A 7967-nucleotide genomic window follows, 5' to 3' on the forward strand; every position below is an offset into this window, starting at 1 on the left:
TATCAAATATTTGTCTGCACAAAAATTCAAGAAAAGGAATTTGTTGAGCTGATATTAACACTTGATAATTCCTTGTCGCATTTTACATTCACTCTGTACACGGACTATAAATGTCTTTCTTAATTACAGAAAATTACACGTGCTGTTTATATATAGTCATAGCTTACCATCACAAAAATTATATACAGAATAATAATAATAATAATAATAATAATAATAATAATAATAATAATAATAATAATAATAGTAATAATAATAATAATAATGATAATAAAAAAGATAATGATAATAATAATAAAATAAACACGTGATATTTTATATAGTCATAGTCTACCACTTGAAAACTCAACTATAATTGGGGGAAAAAGAATCCAATAAAGTTGAAGCAAAATACAGCCTTTATTGCAAACAAGACACACGAAGGAGTCAAGCAGGAAGGTTGATGTAAACAAGAGAAAGAGAAAGTTATTGGAACCTGATTTCATTATTCTTTTAAAAGCTTCTTTTTCCAGTTATTGGAGACAGATCCCGGACAACATCGAAGTGGAGGTTGAACGAAGAGCAGAGAAGAATTGGGAAAAATTTTCTTAGTTGTCTTGTCCTTTCGGTCTTCTTTCTCTGTGTGGATGTGAAGAGGAAATAGATGGATCATGAAAAAAAAGAGGTAAGGTCTTATGCATGAAATACACATGAGTGACTGATCTTTTTTCTTTTAACAGTTTGGGAAGATATTGAAGTTTGTATTTTATTACGTAGAAATAGGTTGCGAAAAATAACGATTGAAAATTCTGAACCAAAGACACATTTAGATAAAAGAAAGTCATATATAAAATCATTTTTCGTAGCTCACAAAGAAACAAATAATTACAATATAAAATCAGCATTCCGTTATATATAGTTCAGTTCACAAGACACCGATAGATTAAATCAAGAAATCTAAATAAAGATGAAAATAGAATCACTAAAATATGAAATGAATTTCCTGTAAACCTCACCTCTCACCAGTACGGCCTGTATCCGTACCCGCCGCCGAGGCCGCCATAGCCTAAAATGACACGGTGGCCACCATAGCCGTGTCCGTATCCGTGTCCAATGTGTCCGTATCCGATGATGCGGTGTCCGTATCCTCCGCTTGGGTCGGGGAAGGCGAAGGCGGAGACAGCCAGCAGAACCACGACCAGGAGTCCGAACACGACGCGGGAAATCTGCATCCCAACATGATTATTATTTCTATATCTATTTTATTTTACTAATTTCATGTTAGATGTTTCATTTTATTTCTCATGCCTTTAATTTTACTTATTCTATTTCATATCTTTTTCATTTTTGTTTATATTGTTTACGTATTTCGTAATGGTTTGCATTTCAGTACATACTTTTTATTTATTTAAAGAACTTTTGTTATCATTACAATAACCATAATAGTAATACTGTGAAAACTAGAATAAAAACACTCGCAACCGTGGTAGCTAATAGTAAATGATATATATTCGTCATACTTGCCCTAATACCTAAACCTGGATGGTACTGACCGCTATGACTTTTATAATAGTTTCTTTTTGTATTCTTGAAACCAATATAATCATGAAAAAATATCAGCACTATAATCAATTCTTATCATCGGCAGCAACATCTAGTAATGGCTCAATTACTCGAAAGTCAAGAGGAAGGAAAAAGCCTTGTGTCCAAAATTATCCTAAAGCATAAAGGTCATTAACACAAACATACAAACATACTCTCTTTCCTCAAACACACACTTACTCTCACACTCACACAGCACTCACACACACACACACACAGTCTCACACATACACATATATGTACACACTTGCGCGTATTGATAGATAGACATAGAAATTATATATATATATATATATATATATATATATATATATATATATATATATATATATATATATATATATATATATAAGATGGATAGATAAGAAATACGTAAATTTAGAAATAATTATAATACAATATCACTCTGTTAGTTACCAAACACATTGAAAGACTGGAAGCTAATGTCAAATAAGGATGTGTTACCATTTTGGAGGAGAGAGAGAGAGGGTGTTGACTGCAGCGAGAACAGAAGTCGACTGAAGAAGCATCTCTTCTCTTGACGCTTTATAGGTGTCTTGGTGCCAAACCTTGGTGCCAAACCTTGGTAACAAGGAAGATACTAGAGGATTTTTCCTGTGTTTTTTTGTTCCTCTTCAATGTTAGCTAACGGTAAGGCGGAAAAAGGTTGATTTTTGTTTGTGTAATGTATTTATCTGTATCTATATCTGTTTATGTATCTCTCTATCTGATTATGTATTTATACTCATATATGTAGTCTTTGATCTCAGCGTAATAGATATCAGTTGAAGATAATAATATAAGAAATGACAAATAATCTGTATGAGAATATTAACAACTGAATCAGTAATAATAATAACTACACATTCAACAATAACCAAATTACTACATAAAAAGAATATAATCTTTACCTCATTTTTGGAATGCTGGTTGCTTTAACTAGACAGTCTTTCAAAACGTCGCAGCTGGAATCCTATATTCAAAATTCTTTAGCTTTTTTTTATGAATGAATCGACGCATGGAATACTACAGCGCGGTCAGTCTGGGAAAAACATCAACTGGCAACTCACGGCAGACTCTGGATCACTCCGATTCAAGTTTATTTTCCATACTTTTACTATTTTTCATTTTTATTTCATATCATGTATCTTTATCATTCTAAACAGATTTTATCTAATACTCATGTTTTGGCTGGTTTTGTATTTCTAAAATTGGTCTGTTGATATGGCTGAGTTCATTATTTTAGGGATGAAGAAGTTAATTAAATTTATGCCTGTTCATGAATATCATAAATCATAAAAAAACAGACACCTCTTGTTTCATGTTATTAGTATTATGTTTTAGATATTATGCTAACCAACTTATTAGTAATATATAATATTGTTGTTATTGTTAGACTGCAAATGATTTATAATTTCCTAATTTCAATAATGTCTTTGATATTATTCATAACGTCGTTTTTAAAAGCTCAATTCACTCAGGCACCTTATCAATGAATGAAGCAAATTAACAAAATAATCGACTATTAAAGATTAAAAATATACAAAAATGAGCTTACTCGACGCCAGTGACGTCATTCGCCTGGTGAGCAAAGTGATGAAGAATTCCTCATCGGGAGAAGCTCGAGTTGGGCATCTTTGTTGACAAGGTCGTTGGTTTGTAATAGGCGAGGCATCTCACTCTTTCAGTCCGTCTCTCTCTCTCTCTCTCTCTCTCTCTCTCTCTCTCTCTCTCTCTCTCTCTCTCTCTCTCTCTCTCTATATATATATATATATATATATATACATATATATATATATAATTTTTTTATATATACATACACAAATACACACAAATATATATGTACATACATAACTACATATATCTATAGTGTTTATAAATGTATATATATATGTATATGTATGTATATGAATATATATATTATATATACATGCATATAAATACACACACACACACACACACACACACATATATATGTATATATATATATATATATATATATATATATATATATATATATATATACATATGTTATTTTCAAAAGTAATTTCATTTTGTATAGAAATGCGAAGTTGTTGAATGACTATTGTTTTGCATTACGTAACGTTAGTGATTGATGATAAATTATTCATACATTGTTTATACGCTATTAAAATTATTTGTCATTGATGGCACTACCGTTTGTTCGAGGAGATTCATTGAAAACTTTTCATTGCCTTTTCATGTGCCTTTAAAATGTTAAAATTGTTAACCGTATAGTGCATTTCAATTCGTTTGTGCAACATGGTGGCCAGAGGAGTCCGCTAGCAAAGCCTGGACCAAGTGATGGGGCCGTAGCATCGCGGTCTATGTTAAAGAGCCTTTTCGTAGTTCGTAGTTTCGTATGCTGTCGTTGTTTCTACTTATATTGTGCATTAAGTGATCTAGTGTATTCGTGGTGTTTCATCTATTTATGTATTTTATTGTAGGGGAAAATTGGAATTCAGGATCTTACACAAATGATGAGAATAACATGGAATTTGGCAAAATGATATATGAACAATACACACTGATTTTAATCTGTCATGCGTTGTAAAGGAATGAAGGATTCCTTGTCTGATATTATATATATAGAATTAAGATCATCAAGAATTTATTTGATTTAATTTATTAACAAGAGAATAATTATTTAATTTAATTTAGTTTGTAACGTTGGCTACAGTGACGCTAGAGTTGTACGAACGCCCAACAAAAACGCATTGTTGTGAATCCGCGGAGCCCAGCAAGAGAGCCACGTGAGACGCCTTGTGCTGGGTACTTCTAAACTATTCTTGTTTTGTGAAGATTTGAGCTAGCCACGCTCTTTTCACCATGCTCACGTGTATGTAGTCATCTTGCAAGTTGGATACACTGCTCATACATACCAGCTTGTGAACATGACAATAAAGGTTTAACTGACTGCCAGTGTTTTACTTGAAGCAGTACATGGGTATACTTGTATATGTATGTATGTGTGCGTATGTGTGAAAAAAATACCTGCAGAAGACACAAAATGTAATTTCCCAGCAGAAGTAACTATGATATGCTTAAAATGTTTTGGAAAACCACCAGTGCCATTCATAGAGATTATAGACACTAAAGTTTCTTATATATTGAAAAACCACTGATTACAAATATGAAATATTTGTCTGCACAAAAAGTCAAGAAAACGAATTTGGTGAGCTGATATTAACACTTGATAATTCCTTGTCGCATTTTACATTCACTCTGTACACGGACTCTAAATATGTCTTTCTTGATTAGAGAAAAAATACGTGATATTTATATATAGTCATATCTTACCATCAGAAAACTATATACAAAATAATAGTAGTAGTAGTAGTAGTAGTAGTAGTAATAAAATAAATAAAATAAACACGTGATACTTTATATAGTCTACCACTTGAAAACTCAAATATATTTGGGGGAAAAAGAATCCAATAAAGTTGAAGCAAAATACAGCCTTTATTGCAAACAAGACACACGAAGGAGTCAAGCAGGAAGGTTGATGTAAACAAGAGAAAGAGAAAGTTATTGGAACCTGATTTCATTATTCTTTTAAAATCTTATTTATCCAATTACTGGAGACAGATCCCGGACAGTTTCGAAGTGGAGGTTGAACGAAGAACAGAGAAGATTTAGGAAAATGTTCTTAGTTGTCTTGTCCTTTCGGTTTTCTTTCTCTGTGTGGATGTGAAGAGGAAATAGATGGATCATGAAAAAAAGAAAAGAATGATGAAAGATCTTATGCATGAAATACACATGAGTGACAGATTTTTTTTTTTTCTTTTAACAGTTTGGGAAGATACTGAAGTTTGTATTTCATTACGTAGAAATAGGTTGTGAAAAATAACGATTGAAAATTCTGAACCAAAGACATATTTAGATAAAAGAAAGTAATACATAAAATAATTTTCCGTAGATCAGCAAGAAGTTAATAATTACAATATAAAGTGTATTCCGTTATACATAGTTCAGTTCACAAGACACCGTTAGATTAAATCAAGGAATCTAAATAAAGATGATAATAGAATCACTAAAATATGAAATGAATTTCCTGTAAACCTCACCTCTCACCAGTACGGCCTGTATCCGTACCCGCCGCCGAGGCCGCCATAGCCTAAAATGACACGGTGGCCACCATAGCCGTGTCCGTATCCGTGTCCAATGTGTCCGTATCCGATGATGCGGTGTCCGTATCCTCCGCTTGGGTCGGGGAAGGCGAAGGCGGAGACAGCCAGCAGAACCACGACCAGGAGTCCGAACGCGACGCGGGAAATCTGCATCCCAACATGATTATTATTTTTCTATCAATTTTATTTTACTCATTTCATGTTAGATGTTTCATTTTATTTCTTATGTCTTTGATTTTACTTATTCTATTCTATATCTTTTACTTTCGTTTTTTTACTTTTGTTTTTGTTTATATTGTTTACGTATTTCGTAATGGTTTGCATTTCGGTATATACTTTTTATTTATGTATAGAACTTTTGTTATCATTACAATAACCATAATAGTAATACTGTGAAAACTAGAATAAAAACACTCGCAACCGTGGTAGCAAATAATAAATGGTATATATTCGTCATACTTACCCTAATACCTAAACCTGGATGGTACTGACCGCTATGACTTTGATAATAGTTAATTTTTGTATTCTTGAAACCAATATAATCATAAAAAAAATATATATATATATCGGCACTATAATCAATTCTTATCATCGGCAGCAACAGCTAGTAATGGCTCAATTACTCGAAAGTCAAGAGGAGGGAAAAAGCCTTGTGTCCAAAATTATCCTAAAGCATAAAGGTCATTAACACATACACACAAACATACTCTCTTTCCTCAAACACACACTTACTCTCACACTCACACAGCACTCACACACACACACACAGTCTCACACATACACATATATGTACACACTTGCGCGTATTGATAGACAGGCAGAGAGATGGATAGACATAGAAATATATATATATATATATATATATATATATATATATATATATAAGATGGATAGATAAGAAATGCGTAAATTTAGAAATAATTATGATACAATATCACTCTGTTAATTTCCAAACATATTGAAACTGGAAGCTAATGTCAAATAAGGATGTGTTACCATTTTGGAGGAGAGAGAGAGAAGGTGTTGACTGCAGCGAGAACAGAAGTCGACTGAAGAAGCATCTCTTCTCTTGATGCTTTATAGGTGTCTTGGTGCCAAACCTTGGTGCCAAACCTTGGTAACAAGGAAGATACTAGAGGATTTTTCCTGTGTTTTTTTGTTCCTCTTCAATGTTAGCTAACGGTAAGGCGGAAAAAGGTTGATTTTTGTTTGTGTAATGTATTTATCTGTATCTCTGGGTCACTCCGATTCAAGTTTATTTTCCATACTTTTACTATTTTTCATTTTTAATTCATATCATGTATCTTTACCATTCTAAACAGATTTTATCTAATACTCATGTTTTGGTTGGTTTTGTATTTCTAAAATTGATCTGTTGATATGGCTGAGTTCATTATTTTAGGGATGAAAAAGTTCATTAAATTTATGCCTGTTCATGAATATCATAAATCATAAAAAAACACAGACACCTCTTGTTTCATGTTATTAGTATGAGATATTATGTTTAAGATATTATGCTAACCAACTTATTAATAATATATAATATTGTTATTAGTGTTAGACTCTGCAAATAATTATAATTTCCTAATTTCAGTAATGTCTTTGATATTATACATAACGTCGTTTTAAAAGCTTAATTCACTCAGTCACCATATCAATGAATGAAGCAAATTAACAAAAACATTCGACTATTAAAGATTAAAGATATACAAAAATGAGCTTACTCGACGCCAGTGACGTCATTCGCCTGTTGAGCAAGTGATAAAGAATTCCTCATCAGGAGAAGCTCGAGTTGGGCATCTTTGTTGACAAGGTCGTTGGTTTGTATATAGGCGAGGCATCTCACTCTTTCAGTCCGTCTCTCTCTCTCTCTTTCTCTCTCTCTCTCTCTCTCTCTCTCTCTCTCTCTCTCTCTCTCTCTCTCTCTCTCTCTCTCTATATATATATGTATATATATACATATATATATATACACACACATACACACACAAATATATATATGGATGTACAAAACTACATATATCTATATAGTGTTTATAAATGTATATATATGTATATGTATGTATATAAATATATATATTATATACACATGCATATACATACATACATATGTATAGATACATATATATATATATATATATATATATATATATATATATATATATATACATGTTATTTTCAAAAGTTCTAACCTGCGAAATTAAATTTCATTTTGTATAGAAATGCGAAGTTGTT

General features: G+C 31.9%; 2 long non-coding RNA genes across 2 annotated transcripts; both read right to left on the reverse strand.

The window, feature by feature from the left end:
• Window positions 1-380: 380 nt before the first annotated feature.
• LOC113813782 (uncharacterized) lies at window positions 381-2165 on the reverse strand. Its single transcript, XR_003476416.2, has 3 exons — window positions 2047-2165; window positions 996-1205; window positions 381-618 (listed from the first exon to the last, which is right to left on the reverse strand). It is a non-coding gene; the product is annotated as an uncharacterized lncRNA (long non-coding RNA).
• A 2880-nt stretch (window positions 2166-5045) lies between these two features.
• On the reverse strand, window positions 5046-6785 carry LOC113813785 (uncharacterized). The gene is made up of 3 exons (XR_011398108.1): window positions 6729-6785; window positions 5670-5879; window positions 5046-5282 (listed from the first exon to the last, which is right to left on the reverse strand). It is a non-coding gene; the product is annotated as an uncharacterized lncRNA (long non-coding RNA).
• Window positions 6786-7967: the final 1182 nt, after the last annotated feature.

This window comes from Penaeus vannamei, chromosome 34 (assembly GCF_042767895.1).
Source record: "Penaeus vannamei isolate JL-2024 chromosome 34, ASM4276789v1, whole genome shotgun sequence".
NCBI lineage: Eukaryota > Metazoa > Arthropoda > Malacostraca > Decapoda > Penaeidae > Penaeus > Penaeus vannamei.